The sequence below is a fragment of the Protopterus annectens genome, chromosome 16.part0 (genome assembly GCF_019279795.1).
Source record: "Protopterus annectens isolate FY-2018-M chromosome 16.part0, PAN1.0, whole genome shotgun sequence".
Taxonomy (NCBI): Eukaryota; Metazoa; Chordata; order Ceratodontiformes; family Protopteridae; genus Protopterus; species Protopterus annectens.
This window is the reverse complement of record NC_056750.1, coordinates 110,370,389-110,391,120: the sequence shown is the minus strand read 5'-3', so window position 1 is coordinate 110,391,120 and position 20,732 is coordinate 110,370,389. Positions and strand designations below refer to the sequence as shown.

Genomic DNA, 20,732 nt, shown 5'->3' with positions numbered 1-20,732 from the left:
TAGGGTTCAAAGGGAATTATTTAAACTAAAGGTAAGTTAAATAGAACTCCCTAATTAAACACATACACACCCTAAGGATAGGGAAGGAAGGGCCCGAAGGCCTTAGGGAAAGAACTATAAGTTCTTTAGAAAAAAAGGGGGCTGGATAAAAGGTAGAAGGGATAATAAGTCCACTACACTAAAGGGAAAGAAAAATACAGAGAGCTAGCCTAAGTCTAAAGAATTTAAACTAGTCTAACTTTCACTAACCTGGAGCCGGTAGAAAACACACCTCGATCGCTGTAGCGGCAAACGAGATCTGAGGTAACTCACGCCTAGCATTGTGGGATATAGGGGGAGCCTCGAGCCGGTGGAACCAACTCTCGAGCTTTTAGAGTGGCCGAGTCGGAGCCGAGGTCGGCTCCAAACCCATCCAGCAAGAATGAAGGCGAGATAGACAACTTAACATTACTATGTTAAAGGTTTTTCTACCAAATCTGATGCTGATGACATTCTGGAATGGAAGGACTATGCTTGGAAAAGTTAAGCTACATGCCTGGGATTTGAATGACTCTGATAATTTTAAATGTTACCTTAAAAGAAAGGAAACATCTGAACTTCAATCATAGCTCCCAACTAACTAGGGACAAATCTCAACAGAATCAGGGACAAATCCAGAAATAATCAGGAACAATCAGGGACACTTTTTAAAATATCAGTACTGTTAACGTTAAATGCTAACACAATGAGATAATGTGAATTAATATACATTTTTATTAAATAAAATAAGTGTATCACTCTAATTATTGTCATTATTTATAAAGTGGAACTCACCACCGTGTCTCTAAAAGTCACCATTTGTAGGAGGGATTAAGAGGGACAGAGAGAAAATTTGTGTCGTACACCCCTGAAAATCAAGGACAGTTGAGAGTCATGTCATTGGAGTGTCACATGACAAACTTAGTATCTAGTTTTATTTTTTGTGCTTAGTTTTACTGGCAGAATTTTAATTAAAGGAATTGTATTCCTTTCTGGTTGTCTTTTTTTACCCAGAGTTTACTTGCTTAGAAGTCTTGTTCAGATATATAAAATGCCTTTTAAGACATGCTTTTCTCATTAACAAAAATGCAGAATGTTTACATACAGGAAACACTTTTTTATTTTATGGAGATCTGCATACTAAGCAACTTTTATTCTTAGTGTACTTTGTAATCTTTATTCATTCATTTTCCAGTACCAAATTTATACCATTCAGAAATGTGCTTAAGTCAGGAATAGAATCTGGACAGAATGGCACCCCACTGCAGGATGCCCATACACTCATTCAAACCACATTTATTTGTTTGCATTTGTTCACCAGGAAAGACTGGCTGGGTTGGAAACTCCTTTTCAGCAGAAGTACAGTGTATAATAGAATACTACTTAACAGTAGGTGATATTACAGTAGCAGTTATAAGAGACATCAGCATGTAACACAATATATTAATGCAAATGTAATGAAGCATTCCACATTCTGGAAGCATTCTGAAATATACATCACATTACAGTAGACCATATCACCCTCTGGAAACAGAGTAATTTTATTAATGGATGAGTTTTTTAAAAAGGATTTAAATTGAAGCTAAGGGAGATTAAAGAGTCATTACACACTATTTTTGAACGTGAGTGTTTTCACCCTACTGGTACAGATTCCCTGCACCATTTCTCTGCCTTACAACAAGACTGTATCCTAAGCGGATGATAACTGGACACAACAAATATACTGCAGTGTACATCGCATCTCTTGTTAAGATTTTAATACCTGTCATTGTTGCACATTGTAGTGGGGTGTGCACAAACTGGGAAGCTTTTAGCACCCCCCATAGCCTAGTCTAGAATTGCTATATGTTAGATTCTTTCCCTGTTTAGCTAGCAAGAATTAGAAGTTATGTACTCACCATAACGTTCCATCTGAGTAGGTGACTTCATTTGGATGCAACCTGTGGGTATCGGATCCGACCTCGGATCCGAGCCGGCATTTCAAAAGCTTAGGCTCCGAGCTCCTAGCTCCTCCCTCTTACCCATAACCCCTTGCCAAGCCATGACTGACCTCAGATTGAGTTTGCCTAAATAATACTGACTACAGTACATGAACAAAGCATAAATACTCGCTCTATAAAGGTCAGGGGGATGGAGGGGGGGATGGTTGCATCCAAATGAAGTCACCTACTCAGATGGAACGTTATGGTGAGTACATAACTTCTAAATCTGAAGTAGGCAGACTTCATTTGTCTGCAACCTGTGGGACAGAGTCCCCAGCTACCTGAATCTTGGGCGGCGTCATGGAAGGATGTTCGAGCACCGCTGAGCCAAAGGATGCTCTTCCTCTGGAAACAACATCCACTTTATAATGAGAAATAAAGGTATGAGGCGAGGCCCAAGTAGCTGCCGTGCAGATATCATCCAATGACACGGGACTTAAAGGTGGCTGACGTGGAGACTGCCCTAGTAGAATGAGCCGTAACCCTCTGAGGAGCAGGTCTACCTGAAGTGTCATAAGCCTGCAGAATACAATTAGCAATTCACCTAGATAGTGTGACTTTAGACACTGCTTTACCCAAAGCAAATTTAGCAAAGGAGACGAACAGCTGATCTGATTGCCTGTGACCAGCTGTTCTGTGAATATAAAATCGTAATTGTCTATGAACATCCAATGAATGCAATTTGTATTCTCCTTTGTTTGAGTACTTGGGAAAAAACACAGGTAAATTGATTGACTGGTTGATATTAGATTCTGAAGAGACCTTCGGAAGAAAAGATGGATTGGTCCTGAGGCACACCCTATCTGGAATGAAAGAAAGGTAAGGCGGCTTGACGCATAGAGCCTGAAGTTCAGACACTCTTCTGGCTGAAGTGATAGCTACTAAGAAGGCAGTCTTCCAGGAAAGGTACTTTAGGTCTGTAGAAGCTGCAGGCTCGAAGGGAGGAGCAGTAAGGGCTTGCAGAACTAAAGATAGGTCCCAAGGTGGTACAATCTCCTTGACTGGAGGCCTCAATAAAAAAATCCCTTTGAGAAAGGTTTTGCACAATTTAGCCGTCATGAGGGGAGCTGTCTCATGACCAATGTGATAATGCGAGATGGCTGCCAATTGTACCTTAATCGTGGAAGAACTTGCCCCTTGATGAAAGAGATCTGTTAAAAAATCCAGCACTGCTGACATAGGTGCTGAGAAAGGATCCAAAGTTCTCTGAACCGCCCAAATAGAGAATCTCTTCCATTTACTCCGATAAACCTGCCTGGTGGAAGGTTTATGAGCTGCCACTAAAATGGCCTTGACCGGTGACGAGATACCGGGAGTCCTAATCAAGGATGGAACTGGAGCAGCCAAGCTGTCAATTTCAGGGTGCGTGATTGGGAACCGAAATTCCCAGAGGGTGGGAGATGAGATCCGAATCGGATCCAGAATCCAGGGTGGATTGATTTTGTGAGACCATACAAAGGGGAACCAGGGTTGACGAGGCCAGAACGGGCAATGAGAATCATTCTGCTCCCCAAACTGTTGGCTTTCTGCAGAAGCCTCTGCATCAGAGGTAGTGGAGGATAGGCATAAAGGAGACCGGGAGGCCAAGCATGCACCAGCGCATCTCTCGAGAATTCCCTGGTGGGGAAGCAGAGCGAAGAAATTGTCGCATTTGGCATTTGAGGGAGAGGCAAAAGATCGCAATAGGGTTGCCCCAAACGGCAAAAATCTTCTTCGCTACCTGAGGATTGAGAGACCACTCGTGAGGTGAAAGAATGGTGCGACTGAGTTTGTCCGCAAGGATGTTGGATTTTCCGGAATGTGCGTTGCTACCAGAAAGCGTTTGGTGGAAATTGCCCATTCCCAGACTCTCATGGCCTCTCGACAAAGGGGATAGGACCTGGTTCCTCCCTGTTTGTTGATGTACCAGACTACCGACATGTTGTCTGTCTGAATCGCAATAGTCCCTGAAGGAAGAACGTGGTGAAGTGCTTGCAACGCTAGGAGCACCGCCCTCATTTCCAGGACATTTATATGCAACGACGTCTCTGTGGGGTTCCACGTGCCTTGGACAATCTTTCCTGCAGAATGCCCCCCCCACCCGAGGCAAGAAGCGTCCGTGGTCACTGTGGCTCGGGGAAAAGCAGCACAAAAAGGTCTCCCTGTCAGGGGCTCCGGAGACAGAAGCCACCAAAGAAGGGAATCCTTGCACACTTTGCTGACCGCTATCGGAGTGTTGAGAGAGGAACTGAGAGGGGACCACTGAACCTGAAGGGTCCATTGAAGAACCCGCATGCGTAAGCGCGCATGAATAAGAAGCGGGATAGCTGCCGCCATCGAACCTAGGGCCCTCAGGACCAAAGCTGCAGTCGGAAATGGTTGCAGGACCGCTGCTACATGACACTTCAGGTTGGCAATTCTGTCTGGAGTGAGGAAGGCTCGCATTGACCTGGTGTTTAGCCTTCCTCCTATGAAATCTAAAACTTGTGTGGGGTGCAGTAAAGATTTCTCCCAGTTGACAGTGATGCCCAGCCTTGGGGCTAGTCGAAGAAAGTAGTCCCTTGCTGAGCACAGACGATGCCTTGATGATGCCGTCAGGAGCCAGTCGTCCAGGTACGGAAAGACCTGTAATCCCTGGAGCCTCAGGTGGGCCGCTACAACAGCTAAAACCTTGGTGAACACCCTGGGGGCTGAGGTGAGACCAAAGGGAAGGACCCTGAACTGATAATGACTGGCTCCCAGCCGGAAGCGAAGAAACCTCCTGGACCGTTTGTCCATGCGAATGTGGTAGTACGCGTCCTTGAGGTCGATGGAGCACATCCAGTCGTTCTCCCTCAAGAGGGGAGTATAGATTGAAGGGTGACCATCCGAACTTTTGCTTGGTTACTGACAGGTTCAGCAGGGAAAGATCTAAGATCGGTCTTAAGTCCCCGCTTTCTTTGGCACTAAAAAGAACCTGGAGTAAAACCCTGACCCGGTTTGATCTGGGGACGACTGATAGCTCTTTTTCTAGCAGCTGTCCGATTTCGATAGCTGCCTCCCTTTGGTCGGGTGGAACATCTGGGAGGCTGCGAGATCTGGGAACTTTGTATAGGGAATTGTATAACCTCTGGATATCACACGAAGCACCCAACGGTCTGTTGTGATGGACTCCCAAGAAGTTAGGTGCCTCGAACGCCCGACTGCCTCCAGAGACGGACAGCCGGGCAACCCTTCAGGGCTGCTGCGTGGGTCTATCAGAGAAAGGTTCTCTGGACCCAAAGTTGCTAGGAGCCCCCCTGCCTCTAGGACGGCGACCTCCCCATCCTCCTCTGCCACGGAAGGACTGGTTATCCGGAGCAGGTTGGGACTGCTGCGATTTCCGGAACCACATCTTCTTCTGTCCCTTTTGGTTCTTCGAGAAGGACCTCTGGGGTGCTGAGAAGCGGACTCCGACGGCAGACAGTGTCTTCCCGTCCTTCTCGCTCTGGACTAATGTTTCACGAACAGTTTTGCCAAACAAGGCAGAACCATCGAAGGGGGCATTCGCGAAGGTCGCCTTGAAGGGCTCTGCGAAATCACAGTGGCGGAGCCAGGCCTGTCACCTCATGACTAGGCCTGCTCCGCTGGCTCTAGCGGCTCCCTCAGTAGCGTGAGAAAGTAGCCGCATAGATGTATTCGAGACTGATCTAAGAGTGGCCATTCGGGTGGAGTATACCTGCTTATCCTCACTCGACATGGACTCTGGGGGAGATGCAGCGTATTCTTTAATCAGATCCCGCTGCATCCTGATGACGTGTGCCATGTAGTTCAGCCTCAAAGAGAAGGTTGCTGAACTGAAAACTCGCTTCCCAATGCGATCCATCGAGCGGGACTCCTTGCCCGGAGGATGCATAGAGGGACTCTCCTGGGCCAATTCCTCTTAGTGGCTGCAGCCATCATCATGGCATCTACTGGGGGGCCTTTGCTCCAGTGAGTGCGGTCCGCCGGAGGGGAAAGGATACGGTCAGGACGCTTGGGTACAGGCTCAACGGTGTCCGGATCCTTCCACGCTCTGATGGATATAAGGTCCACCAGAGGGTCGGCAGGAGGGGACACCCAAGAGGTAGATGGGCCCGCCTCAAATGCCTCCAAGAACACAGACTCGCCTGAGGAGGCCTTGAGGCAGACCACCCCTGATTCTCAACATTTCCATAATGTCTCCAAATGAGACGTCTTCAGGGGGTGACCTTGGGGAGCCCTCCCTTTCATCCAAGTCTGTGTCTTCGGTAACGGACTCGGGAGTCCATGTGCCTCCTTTTGCACTTACGCTTCCGAGGTACTTCTTCGGGGCTGTCCGAGGAGTACTCTTCCGCAGCTGGATGTTCCAAGGGAACTACTTGGGACATAGAGGCGGGCTGTCCCTGGGACCGGCTGGTGGGGGCCTGGCCCAACTGCAAGGGAGTGCGGGATGGAGCCGTGGCAGGGACTGGGGTCCGTAGTCCTCAACAGTGCCCTTTCCACAACGTCGAAGGCCGAGGGGAGCCAGCTTCTCTAAACCCCGAGCCGACCCCACTGGATCCGGCGCGGATCGGAGCGGAGCCGAGACCGCCGGATCCGAGAGACCGTGTGCTCCGACCTAGACGGAGCCAAGACACACCAGCTCCCTCGGACCCGAGGCTCGGTCCTCGGCTCCGAGGTCAGGTCCGGGTACTCGAAGCACTCAAGGGATGGGACGGATCCGAGGTACGCCGACCTATCGGATCCGACCCACCCCGGATCCAACTCTGCCCGGCGCCGACAGCTCCGAACCCATGGTATGGGTTGGAGAAGGAGCCAAAGGCGAAAAGTGGGGTCAAGCCCCTCCCGGATGGGGGCTAGGAGCACTCCCATTTGCATTTGGGCCTGGATGAATTTCCTCATCATCCGTCCATATCTGCTTCACTCATGGAGAATGTGGATCTGGTGGAGGCCACCCTGCGGACCTAGAGAGCCTCGGGGACCTCGCTGAAGGGCTAGCCTCCTCCTCCTCGGGCCCAGGAGAGAACCGAGGGGAGTGGAGCCGAGGAGGAGGAAAGCTAGAAGGCACAGGGAGGCCCGCTTAGATGGAGGAGCCGAACTGGAGGTTTCAGCCTCCGTTTGTGGTGCCTCTCCCTGTGCCTCTCCTTCTTCTCTCTCTCCTAGAAGACTCTCTCTCCTCCGGCATCTTAGAGGGAGGTTGAGTCCCAGCCGGGTGGAGGAGAGCCCACAGCAACTGCTTGCTGAGTAGAAGGGGCAGAAGCGAGCGGTATCTGGAGGGAGAAGTCCCGCCAGCACCAGCTTCACCTCCGCCTCAAGCTCGGGGATTGAACCCTGCACAAATGGTACAACCAGATGACAGGTGTTCAACCCCCAAGCATGACCAGACAGAGTGTGGCCATCTGCTGGGGACAGCTTATGGCCACACTCGGTATTTAGAGAATACAGCCTTATGGGCTTCGGACATGTTAAGCCCTAACAGGCCTCAAACAAACACACACACACACAAACTACGCAAAACCCGAGAAAAGTTTAAAATAAAGAGAGAGGAAAGCCTAACACAATCACTTCTAACTAATTAAATTTAAAAAATTAAGGTTTTTGAAAATTTTTCTGTCAGAAAAAACTTATCTGCACTAGGAGCTCAAGGAATCCGTCGCAACTTGAAAGCGGCAAACGAAATCTGAGGTCAGTCAGGGCTTGGCAAGGGGTTATGGGTAAGAGGGAGGAGCTAGGAGCTCGGAGCCTAAGCTTTTGAAATGCCGGCTCGGATCCGAGGTCGGATCCGATACTCACAGGTTGCAGACAAATGAAGTCTGCCTACTTCAGATCAATAGTTAAATCTATTTTTGTGAACTTGTAGCTTACCTGCTTGTAGCTTTGGCACTGACCTGCGGCATTGCATTCAAACTGATTCCTTTTTCCCTAGATGCTACTTGGTCTCCTTATGGTTCAGCCCGCTCAGTTTGCCCTCGCTGCATTCTAGCTCACTCCGACACCCTACTCTATCCCCAATCCCACCCGCTACTTGGTCTCCTTATGATTCAGTCTGCTCAGTTTGCTCTAGCTCAATCCAACACCCTACCCTACCCCCAATCCCACCCACCCCTGCATACCCCAGATTTATACTCTATCCCACTTTTTCTCCTCCCCCACAATTAACCAATCACCACATAACTTCACATCAGACCTCTGAACCCCTCCCTCTCACACCCAACTTGCCCAACCCTACCAACCTCTTTCTCCTCCCTGCTTTTCTCCTATTACATACTTCCTTCTTAATACCATATAACCCTATCAGTCATGATATGCATCCTATTACTAACATCAATATTACTACTCCTTATCTCCTTCACATCTTATCACACCAACCTTAATTACCAGAAACCCACATCAACTTTATCTCAGTCCACAGACACACATTCTGTCTCCCTTATACTATCTCTCTCCTCACTACTTAATTTCTCTTGCATTCAATTTTTTCATCACAAACTCCTGCGAGTATTCCACTCCCTCTCCCATAAATTCAACCTGAAACATTTTATTTACACCTTCTTTTCTCCAAATCCACACTTCTTCTGGCAATACTCTTACAAGCCGGTGACATACACCCTAACCCAGGACCTACAAAAACAACAAAATCCCCCATCACCTCCTCATCCAAAACCTTGATCTTTCTATGCATTAAAGTACAAAGTCTACCTAATAAAATTACCAAACTGCATGCAGGGATCTCACACTACACCCCTCATATGTTAGCACTAAAAAAAACTTGGCTAAAACCGCATATCAGTAATACAAACATTCGGCCCCTGGGTATAATATCTGTCATCAAGACAGATTCACCAAAAAAGTGAAGGAATTGCATTTCTTTGCTCTGAACATCTGAACCGTTTCCCTTTCCCCACTGTTCCTCCTGATTTCTACCCAGCTGAAATGTTGTTGTTGTGTCTTTCGGCTTTTCCAGGTTAGGGGTCGCCACAGCAGAACTCCGGTCCGCTAATGACTGGCAGTAGATTTTTACGTGCCGAGTTGCCAGCCCTGATGCACAACCTTCAACGAAGGTACGCCCAGTTACGCATGTCTCCACACAGAAGATGCTCTAGCTGAGAATCGAACAGGACAACGTCTTACTGTGAGGTGACAACACTACCGCAGCACCACCACTGCAATATTTACTACTACTAAATAGCCACATCAACAATTAGAAAAAAATCGCTATCACTGCAATCTATATTCCACCTGGCAAAAACATCCCTATTATTGAAAATATACTATCCTGGATCTCCCAAAATATATGATATGAAAATATAATACTTGAAGGCGTAAATGTAGACTGGAATACCCTAAATACTGAAGCCCCGGCCCAAAGCATTAATTTAGTCAGATTTACACAAATAATCACCACCCGCACTCATCTAAACAAGCAGTCTAACAGGTTCTACAATCAACTGGATTCTGACCATTGACCCTCACTTTTACCATAACCCTTGCTCACTCCTAGATGCATTAAGTGTCCACTTACTCATCTACATCCAAAGACACTCAACCCAACTTAACAAACCTCATCTCTAAGTAATGCCATAAACTCTTTGCCTTTGATCCTTCCATTTTCAATGACAGACTAACATCTGTCAATTGGTCACCCTGCACACACTTGCTCTTAATGATGCAGTACTAGAATTCAACAGCATATTCCTAAACATCTTTGATGACCTAGCACCCCCTCGCAAAATAATAAAATCCAATTAAGGCCCCTGGCTCACAAAAGATACTTGCACCCTTATGCACCAAAGAGACTCCGCCTGGAAAACATGGCAAAAATCCAAATCCCCTACTCACCATCAATTGTTCAAAGAAAGTACAGTTGTGTACACTTACCATAAATGCAGATGCTTGAGTGTATTCACTGTTGCAGTCATTACATTTGGGTAATCTGACCTCTTCTGCCTTAATACCAAACAGTATCATGTGCTGCAAAGGTGCATGCAGTAATTTAGCTTTAACATGATCAGCAAATTTTGCTCTTTTAGCCGAATGCCTCTAATCCCTACAGATCATTAACTGCAGCCCCACAGGAGGCCTCCTAAGGAAATCAAAACCACATTTGCAAAGTATGTGCTTTTCCAACTTGTTCTGCTGCATGCAATAATTCCTGCAATTCTTTATTTTCTGCATTCGAAATCAACATCATTTCGGTTTGACAATCCACCGTATTTGCTGATATGAGCATGTCTCTGGAGTTTGAGCCCTAATTACCTTAAAGGTGCAGATGTAAACCTTCTTTCCCATCATCTATCGGTGCCCTTGAATCTCTGTCAGGGTAGGATTTTTTGCTATTAGTATGTTGCCTTTGGACCCTGTGAAGGTGGTTTTCGAAGGGGTCAGCAGCAGGAATTTCCTAGGCATTTGTGTGTGTGAATCGGTGACAGTAATATCTGTCAGACTTGCTGGGGGCCAAATTTAGAGTCTAGATTAAAGCTTGACTCCAACACATCGCTGATGTCTAAAACATAAGATATGGCTAAGGCCTATGCTGAGAGAAGAAAGAAAATCTATGAGCCTCTTTTTGATTCTGAGAAATCTTGACTCACCTGGTGAAATAACCACTCAAAGTGTGCAAGGTTTCTCCGTAATCCCAGTAGGTGATGCAGATGGGATTAATTCCTCTGCGATAATTCACAGTGAGAGGAATAAAGTAAACCTGATCTGAAGATTCTGTGAAACTAATCAGTGTCCTACTAGGCCTCTTATCGGGAGGGTTGGGGGACTGATCGAGGTGTCTTCAGCCATTTGATTATCTATTTGGGCACTGCGAGTTTGTGCGTGCTCATGCATCATTTTTAGCTTTAGAAGTTGCTTTTTGTCTTTGATTTTGAAGCTGGCGTTGTCTGGTTTTATATAAATGTTGAGGAGCCTGAATACCCTCGAGAGCCAGTGCCTGCTCAGTGGCTCCGGGACACTGAGGAGAGACATCCGTGGGTTTGTACTGAGTCTCTCAAGGCAAGCTGGACTCCACATGGGTCCTCGATGAGAATACAGCTTTGAAAGTAGCCGGGTATCAGGGGCTGCAAGCACCTCACTGAGTACCGGTGAGCTGGCGACTGGCAGGGCACCGTGGGTGGTTTGGACCTGATGTGAATTGTCTCTGTCCTTTTCTTTGTGTTTTTGTGTACTCCGATAGTGGATTGCTATCCGGCGATATTCAGAAGCCGTAGTTAAATCTGTTTCCAAGCCACGAGGCAATATACCGATGTAACGGCAGTGCGTTGGTTAAATCTAGCACAAAACCGACAGCCAAGCATACATTGTGATCAGGGCCTAGTGAGAATACAGTATAAATGAAAATCCTTATGAGGTGTTGCTTCCAACAAGTAATACAATTATTAACTTTCTGACATCGGTGTATGGAGCAAAAAAGTTTTAGCAGTACTTAACACAGTGGCGACTTCAGTTCTGGCACCGGACCTCAATTTCAGGGGTCGTGGGCCGACTTGTGTGAGCTTTGCTGCTTTGGGCACATTGGCAGAGACAAAAAATAACATCAGCTGCTTGTTTATACCTGATGACCTGACGTCATGGAAGGAACGTGACGGCGGGACAAGACTTTAGATTCAGGCCACGAGCTAGCGAGGGGCAGCCTGCCAGCAGATTACCGTCTTAATGCAACAGTGGTACGAAGAACGTTGTGGGAATCAGGCAAAGACAAATATACAATGACAAGAAAAGTTTATTCTATAAAGCCCAATCCACCACTAGTCAACTTAAAATCTTCTGTGAAACGATCCTGCCCTTCATCCTGGAAAACCCCTGGCCCTTATCCCAATTTCCTCCACACAAGATTGCCACCTGCAACCAGTTCTTTATTGACATCATCAATAAATAATACCAACAAACCCCCTCACCATTTCTCCACAGCTTTCTGGAAGCAAGGAGGCACTCTTACTCTCTGAAACCTATCTCAACGTCTTGCACATGATGTCTCTCCTCCCAGCTTAAACCTTGTTCTCCTTCTTGATCTACCACCTCTCTCTTTCTCAAGCCCCAGCAGCCAACCCATTGCTTACCCAGTCCTTTATAATTACAACAGATCCGGTTAAAGAAGTCACTGTACCCAACATCTGGAAAACTTTCTTTATAATACCCTCTCACAAAGGAGGTAACTCCACTGATACTTCTTAACTACAGACCCATTGCCATCCTTCCCCATCTAAAATCTAAGAAAATGTATGCATCTCAAACAATGCTCAAATTTCTCATCCATAATAATCTCCTGACCCTACTCAACATGGCACTTTGGCCAAACCACAGCAATTCTACAGCCCTTCTATCTTTCAATTCACACTATTGTTGAGTCTATGTCTATTCTTATATATAGGCTAGAAAGCTCTGATATGGTATCCTACTCCATACTCGAGAAGAAACTTTGCCAGCCTACATCTAGTTTCCTTCAACCTCAAATGGTTCTCCAGCTATTCAGCAAATATAGACAACAACAATCAGTCAGGATGGCAGTCTTCCTAACTCTATTATTTTTTCTACCTACCTATTCATCTAGGCGTTCACAGCCCATTCTCGGATTTTGCCCCTTTCTTTTCAATATCTTCATTAATGACATCTATACCTCAACTTCTCATTCTACCCTTATACAATATGCGAGCGATTCCACACTTCTCCCCTCACCTCACCATCCCAGAGTCACTCACCTCATTCCTTTCTGAGAAGGTGGATAATTAAAATCAACTCATTTGAATCCAAAGATTACTAAACTTCTCCTAAATCAAGTAATAACCATCTCAAAACAATTTTCCTATTTCCTCCTCTAACAAAACCATCATTGGAGGCACCACACAAAAATTACTTGGAATAACAGATGATCAAGTTTGATCTACACACAACAGTCCATCACAAACTAGGCAAAACTAGGCCTGTAACCAGACAAGAAATTTCGCTGCTGACTCTCTAGACCACTCCCTGGCCCAAGCCTACACTATGCAATTCCAGTTCTTACAAATCTCCAATTCTCTCTCCTTACCAAACTTGAGCAGACTTGCAAGAAAGTTGCTAAATTTTCAGCTAACCTCCTAATACCTCTCACCACTGTACTGCTCTAAAAAACCTTCACAGGATGGAACTTCCCCACCATCTTAAACTCTCAACTCCAACTAACTCACTGCTTACTCACCAAACCCACAGCCTGTTCCTCCCTCTCCAATACTGTGACTTACTATACCCCTTCATGCCCACTATGAAGTACTGATAAATTCCTTCTATAAACATACAAATCCAAAACACTCGGCAAATCCTCAGTGTCTCATTTTTGGAACATTCTCCCTTTCACTTTGCATCGTATCCCAATTACAAACAGCTTCAAAAAATAATTAAAAAGTTCCCTCTGTAAGTTATGGATATGCCCCTGTCAGGACCCTACTTAATTGGCTCTACTGCTCTCTTCACTTCCTAGAATCACCCTCTTACAGTTTATGCCTAAAGCATATGACACCTCTTAATTAACAAAAAATAAAAATCAGATGATATATTCTCACTAATTTTTGCCTAACATACAAGAATCTTTCTCCTATATTATTTATTACTAGTCCCATATGCATATACTGTAAATAGCATACCAACTTTAAAATTTTTTTTTCTTGTTTTTTTTTTTTTATACTTTTTTCGATGCAGTTGCCTTTGTTGCCATCAGTTTGAAGTAAATTGAGTCAGTTGCCTTTTGTCTTGGCATGAGGAAAGCCATCTGGGCAGTTGTATTCAAGCTTGCACCCAGGAATGTTGTATCTTTGAGAAGGTACCAGACCTGTGATTTCTTTTTGTTTATTGTGTACCCTAGGCATGTCAGAAGCCTTTTCACAAATGCCAGGTGCTGAAGAAGAATGTCCTTGTTCTCTGCTTGAATGAAAAAGTCGTCCAAGTAAGGATAAATCTGTATACTTTTTTGTCTGCAAAATGCAATTACTGGTGCCAGGCACTTGTAGCCACCCTGGGTGCAGTAGATAAGCCAGAGGGCAGCGCAGAGAATTGGTAATGCATAGAGCCAGCCTTGAAATGAAGGTATCTTCTGCACATTTCCCTTATTGGGATATGCAGGCATGCCTCTTTTAGATCTAATGTCACCAGCCAAGCATTCTTGCCCAACATGGGCAGAAGCTGCTGTAAAGTTAGCATTTTGAATTTTGGAATGTCCAGGTATGTGTTCAGAATTGATAAGTCCAGTATTGGCCACCAGGCCTTGTCTTTTCTGGGTACCAAGAACAGTCTTGAATAAAAACCTTGTCCTTTTTCCTGTTCTGGTACTGGCTGAATAGCCCCCATACCCATGAGGGACGTAACCTGTTTTTGTGCCTCTGCCCATTGATTTTTTTGGCAGATCTGGCCCACCGTTTGCCATTGGCACAGTATGGAAATGGAATCTGTATCCCTGAGATACTATGTTTAGCACCCACTTGTCCTGGGTTATTAACTGACAATTTTGAGCAAAAAGTGCTAATTTCCCCTAAGGGTGCTGCCAAAAGGTAAGTGCTTGGTGATGGCAGAGGGAAGTCATTGAGACTGTTTTCTGTAGGGCTGCGCTTTATCTCCTCCAGATTTGGAGGTAGAAGCATCCCATTGCTTTGACCTGTAAGAATCTTGTGCCAGGTATCTAGAACTTTTAGGGCGTCTGGATTTGTCCTTTGAGCTCTGTTGGACACAGGAAAGGACCAATATTTTGTAGGCCAGTGTCTACTGAATCTTGGTGGCTGCAGTTGTAAGAAGTCTTTTACAGTTTGCATAGATTTAGCTTTGTCTTCCATTTTCTTACAAACCTCTTCTGCCTTAATACCAAACAGAGTATCATGCTGCAAAGGTGCATGCAGTAATTTAGCTTTAACATGATCAGGCAAATTTTGCTCTTTTAGCCAGGCATGCCTCCTAATCACAGATCGAGTAACTGCAGCCCTGCAGGAGGCCTCTAAGAAATCAAAACCACATTGCAAAGTATGCTTTCCAACTTGTTCTGCTGCATGCAATAATTCCTGCAATTCTTTATTTTCTGCACATTCAGAAATCAACATCATTTTCGGTTTCAGCAATCCCATAACATGTTGCTGATACTTGAGCATATGAAACTGGAAGTTTAAGGCCCTAATTGCCAAGGTTGCAGATGTATAAACCTTCTTTCCCCATCTATCCAGTGCCCTTGAATCTCTGTCAGAGGGGGTAGGATTTTTTGCTGTTGAGGCCTTAACCCCCTTTGGACCCTGTGAAATAGTTTCAGGGTCAGCAGCAGGGTTTCTAAACAAACATTTGTGTGAATCGGTGACCCAGTAATATCTGTCAGACTTGCTGGGAGCCAGAGGTAAGGAGTCTGGAGTCAAGCTTGACTCCGAAACACATCATCCACAATGTCTAAAACATAAGATATGGCTAAAGGCCTATGCTGAGAGAGAAGGAGGAAATCCCTGAGCCTCTTTTTTGATTCTGAGAAATCTTGACTCTCCCAGTGAAAATGCTCCCTCAAAGTATGCAAGGTTTCTCCAAATGAATAATCCTCAGTAGGTGATGCAGATGGGAAAGACTCCTCTGCATCAGAATCCTCATAGGGAGGTATAGATAATTCCTGGTCAGAAGAGGAATCAGAGGAAATAGAAACCTGATCTGAAGATTCATAATCAGTGTCCTACCTAGGCCTCTTATCAGGAGGGGGTTGGGAACCCCTGATCAAGGTAATTAGGTCTTCAGCCATTTTGATCATCTGTTTTTTTTGGGCATAGAGGCTTGTGCACGTGGCTCATGCGTCATTTTTTTAGCTTTAGAAGTTGCTTTTGTCTTTGATTTTGAAGCTGGTGTCGGTTTTATATAAACATGTTGAGGCCTGAATACACCCTCAGAAGCCAGTGCCTGCTCAGTGGCTCCGGACCCATCTGAGGGAGAGACATCCGTGGGTACAATACTTTGAGAATCTCGAGGCGTGCTGGACTCCACATGAGTCCTTGGTAGGGGCCTGCAACTTGAAAGTAGCGGGTATCAGGGGCTGCAAAAGCACCTCACTGAGTACCGGTGAGCTGGCGACTGGCTTAGGAGAAGCTTCGTCGTTGGTTTGGACCTCGATGGTCTGTCTCTGTCCTTTTCTTTGAGTTTTTTGTGTACTCCGGTAGTCGGATTGCTATCCGACGACATTTCAGAGTAGTTAAATCTGTTTCCAAAATATTTTGAGGCAAAAATATACCGATGCTTAATAGTGCGTTGGTTAAATCTAGCACAAAACCAACAGCCAGGCACGTTGTGATCAGGGCCTAGGTAAGGAATACAGTATAAATGAAAATCCTTATGAGGTATTTGCTTCCCACAAGTAATACAATTATTAACTTTTTCTGACATCGGTATGGAGCAAGAAAAAAGTTTCCCCAATGGGGTACTTAGCTTTAGTGAAGACTTCAGTTCTGAAACTTGAACTCGAAAATTTAAGGAGTCGGCCGACCGGCACTTGCGAACTGCTTCTGCTTTGGGCACCGCGTGGCAAGAGAGACAAAAAATAACATCAGCTGCTTGTTTTATACCCCTGATGACCTGACATCATGGAAGAGGAGACAGCAACCGACGCAGGACCCAAGACTTTGGAATTCAGGCCGACTGAGGGCAACCTGCCAGCAGATTACCCAAATGTAATGACTGCAACAGTGAAACACGAAGAACATTGTAGGAATCAGAGCAAAAGACAAATATACAATGACAAGAAAAAGTTCTACTATAAAGCCCAATCCACCCACCAGTCCAACCCCAAAATCTTCTGGACAAACATCCATCCTGCCCTTCATCCAGGAAAACCTCAAACCCCTGACCCTTATCCCAATTTCTCCACACAAGACACCACCTCTCTCCTTAACCAGTTCTTTAATGATATCATCAATAAACTAATACCAACCAAACCCCCCTCACCATTTCTCCACCTCAACCTGAAGCAAAGGAGGCACTCTTCTCTCTCAAACCTATCTCAACCTCTTACATGAAGTCTCTCCTCCAAAAGTTTAAACCTTGTTCTCCTTCTGCTGACAATCTACCACCTCTCTTTCTCAAGCTAGCAGCCAAATCTATTGCTTACCCAGTCTCTATACTCATAAATAGATCCATTAAAGAAGTCACTGTACCCAACATCTGGAAAACTTTCTTTATAATACCCCTTCACAAAGGAGGTAACTCCACTGATACTTTCAAGTACAGACCCATTGCCATCCTTCCCCCATCTAAAAATCCAAGAAAAATGTATGCATTCCCAAATGCTCAAATTTCTCATCCATAATAATCTCCTGACTCCTACTCAACATGGCTTTTGGCCAAACCACAGTACCTCCACAGCCCTTCTATCTTTCACTCACACTATTGTTAGTCTCATGTCTATTCTTATATATACTGAAAGCCTTCGATATGGTATCCCACTCCATACCGATAGGCAAACTTGCCAGCCTACATCTAGTTTCCTTCAACCTCAAATGGTTCTCCAGCTATCTAGCAAATAGACAACAATCAGTCAGATGGCAGTCTTCCTGCTCTATTTTTCTACCTATTCATATACGCGTTCCCCACAGCTCCATTCTCGGACCCCTTTCTTTTCAATGTCTTCATTAATGACATCTATACCTCAACTTCTCATTCTACCCTTATACAATATGTGGACGATTCCACACTTATCCCCACCTCTGACACATTGTCACAATTTAAGTCACTCACACAAGAATCATTCCTTTCTGAGAAAATTGGATAATTAAAAATCAACTCATTTTGAATCCAAAAGATACTAAACTTCTCCCTAAATCAAGTAACCATCTCAAAACAATTTTTCACAATTTCCTCCTCTAACAAAACCATCATTACAGGAGAGCACCACACAAAATTACTTGGAATAACAATAGATGATCAACTAAAGTTTGATCTACACATACAGCAGTCCATCAAAAACACAAACCAAAAACTAGGCCTCCTATATCGGAACAAGAAATTTCTAACTGCTGACTCTAGACCCTCCCTGGCCCAAGCCTACACTATGCAATTCCAGTTCTTACAAATCTCCAATTCTCTCTCCTTACCAAACTTGAGCAGACTTGCAAGAAAGTTGCTAAATTTTCAGCTAACCTCCTAATACCTCTCACCACTGTACTGCTCTAAAAAAACTTCACTGGATGGAACTTCCCCACCATCTTAAACTCTCAACTCCAACTAACTCACTGCTTACTCACCAAACCCACAGCCTGTTCCTCCCTCTCCAATACTGTGACTTACTATACCCCTTCATGCCCACTATGAAGTACTGATAAATTCCTTCTATAAACATACAAATCCAAAACACTCGGCAAATCCTCAGTGTCTCATTTCTGAAACATTCTCCCTTTCACTTTGCGTTGTATCCCAATTACAAACAGCTTCAAAAAAGAATTAAAAAGTTCCCTCTGTAAGTCATGGATATGCCCCTGTCAGGACCCTACTTAAATGGCTCTACTGCTTTCTTCACTTCCTAGAATCACCCTCTTACAGTTTTTATGCCTAAAGCATATGACACCTCTTAATTAACAAAAAATAAAAATCAGATGATATAGTCTCACTAATTTTTGCCTAACATACAAGAATCTTTCTCCTATATTATTTACTAGTCCCACATGCATATACTGTAAATAGCATACCAACTTTAATACTTGTCTTATTATACTTGTCACTTTCTCTGTTTTTCTATTACTCAACTTTGTGATTATTGTATAAATGTTATTACTCACTTTTAAGAAAACTGTAATTGAATAATCTGTACATTTTTCTGGAGCTTTTCTCCTCGAGTCTTCACTGAAAATGGGTCTGTGCTCAGCTGAATCAACCCGGTTAACAAACGTGAAATACATAAATAAATAAATTAATAAATAAAGGGTATAATACAGTTAGAGGAACTCTGAGGAAATTAACTAAGAATATATGCAAAGCAAGATCCTATGTGACTACATAGAGAAAAGCAATTCAGATAGACTAGGTACTGTCAGAACTACAAGAGATTTATTCAAGGTGAGAGGTACACTGACAGTGCCAGATATTCTTGAAATATAATTTTAGTAAGGACTTGAAGAGATTAGGTTTACTGATCTATTGGAGTGAGGCAGGTAGAGAATTCTAGATATTAGCACCATAGATAAAGCAAAAGGAGTTACTGTTGGAATGATGGAGGAGTGGTGACATAGATCAGGAATTTCTAAAAACAAAATTTTCTAGTGGGAGTACACCACTGAAGAAAATTCTTAATTGATGGGGATCTGTCTGGGATGTGCAACATTATACACACTATTTTAAGTTGGCTGTAATTGAGATAATTTGGGTATTCAAGCCACTTGAGATGTTTTAATGTGGTGCAGTAGTCTGTTCTATTGTTTACATTGGTAGAGCATTAGGAGTTATGTATTTACCATAACTTGGTATATGTGTTGCCCTTCTTAATTCTTCCTCGCTGATGGATCTTGAATCTGATCCATGGATCTGGCTCGGCCGCATCTTACAGACTTCAGATCCCAATCTCGAGCTCCTTCCTCTTCCCATAATGCACCACACTACTTCTAACTCCTCAGATCAAGTTTGCTGCCTATGTCTACTGATTTCTAGAGACAGGACAGAAAAGAGGGAATAGTAACTGAAACCTTGGAACCTGAAGTTCCCATAATGTACAATATCCTTCTAGAAAATATAAGGCCGGATGAAGGTTGGGAGGGAAGGTGAGGAAGAATGAAGAACAACACATATACCAAGTTATGTTAAGTACATAACTCCTAAATATGATGTTGTCCTCTTCATCCTTCCTCACTGATGGGTAGAGTCCCCAACTATGTAATTCCTGAGAGGCCCTTAAGGATGGGTACGCCAGAGCACTGTCAAGCCAAGGAAGCTCTACTCCTGGAGACAATGTACACTTGCAAAAGTGTCACAAAGATACGAGTCTTAGATTAAGTGACTGCAGCACAGACAACAACAGTAGACGTTTTGGAGGAAGATCAGATGAGGTATCCATAGATCTAGCAGAATGGCTCTAGGAGGGCCAGACAGTTCTAGACTGTTTCTAGTATAACTCAGCTAAATATAGTCAGTAATCTATTTGGTCAGGATAATATTGGAAACTGCTAGACCTCAGTGGGTAGGAAAAGATATACCAACTGCCAGTAGATGTCTGTGCACGTCAAACAGGATAACGGATATATGTCCTTGCTAGAAGAATCTGAACACAAGACCGACAATTGTGTTGATAGAACAATGTCGGACCTTGTGGCTACTCTAGGCATACACGAAGAATCAGTATGGTAGACACCCAATCTTAAGACTAATACTGTAAGGCAACTTGGAAGACAAAGCTAGCTTAATTAGTTCCTGGGGTGGACACTACAGATTAACTCTGACATCCCAAGATGGAATGAGGTCTTTATAGGGGGTTTGAGCAGAAAAATTCAATTATAAAGACTTGATATAACCTGGAATAGAAAACGGAGGTGATACATAACCAGAAAGATGATTAGGTATAGTAGATAATTGTAAGTTTATCGTAGAAAGGAAAATAATTCACCCCTTCCTAAAGGGAGGGGAGATAAAGAAGGAACAGCAACATAGGGTGTAAAAAGGGGCCAATGATCTCTGTGAGGCCTCTACTGCATACATTTTCCACATTTGTTCCCACATGTCTTCTATGAGGTGTCTTGTGGAAGGCTAGCATAATGTCACGAACAGAGGAAGCAAAGGTGGATTATCATACTACCATTGTAGCTGAGAGTA

The 20,732-nt window shown here is 44.3% G+C and overlaps 1 protein-coding gene across 1 annotated transcript in view; it reads right to left on the bottom strand.

Moving 5' to 3' along the window:
* The window catches only part of LOC122790521 (protein mono-ADP-ribosyltransferase PARP14-like), a 2,292,317-nt gene that overhangs the window by 550,702 nt on the left and 1,720,883 nt on the right, over positions 1-20,732 (bottom strand). The window lies entirely within an intron of this gene.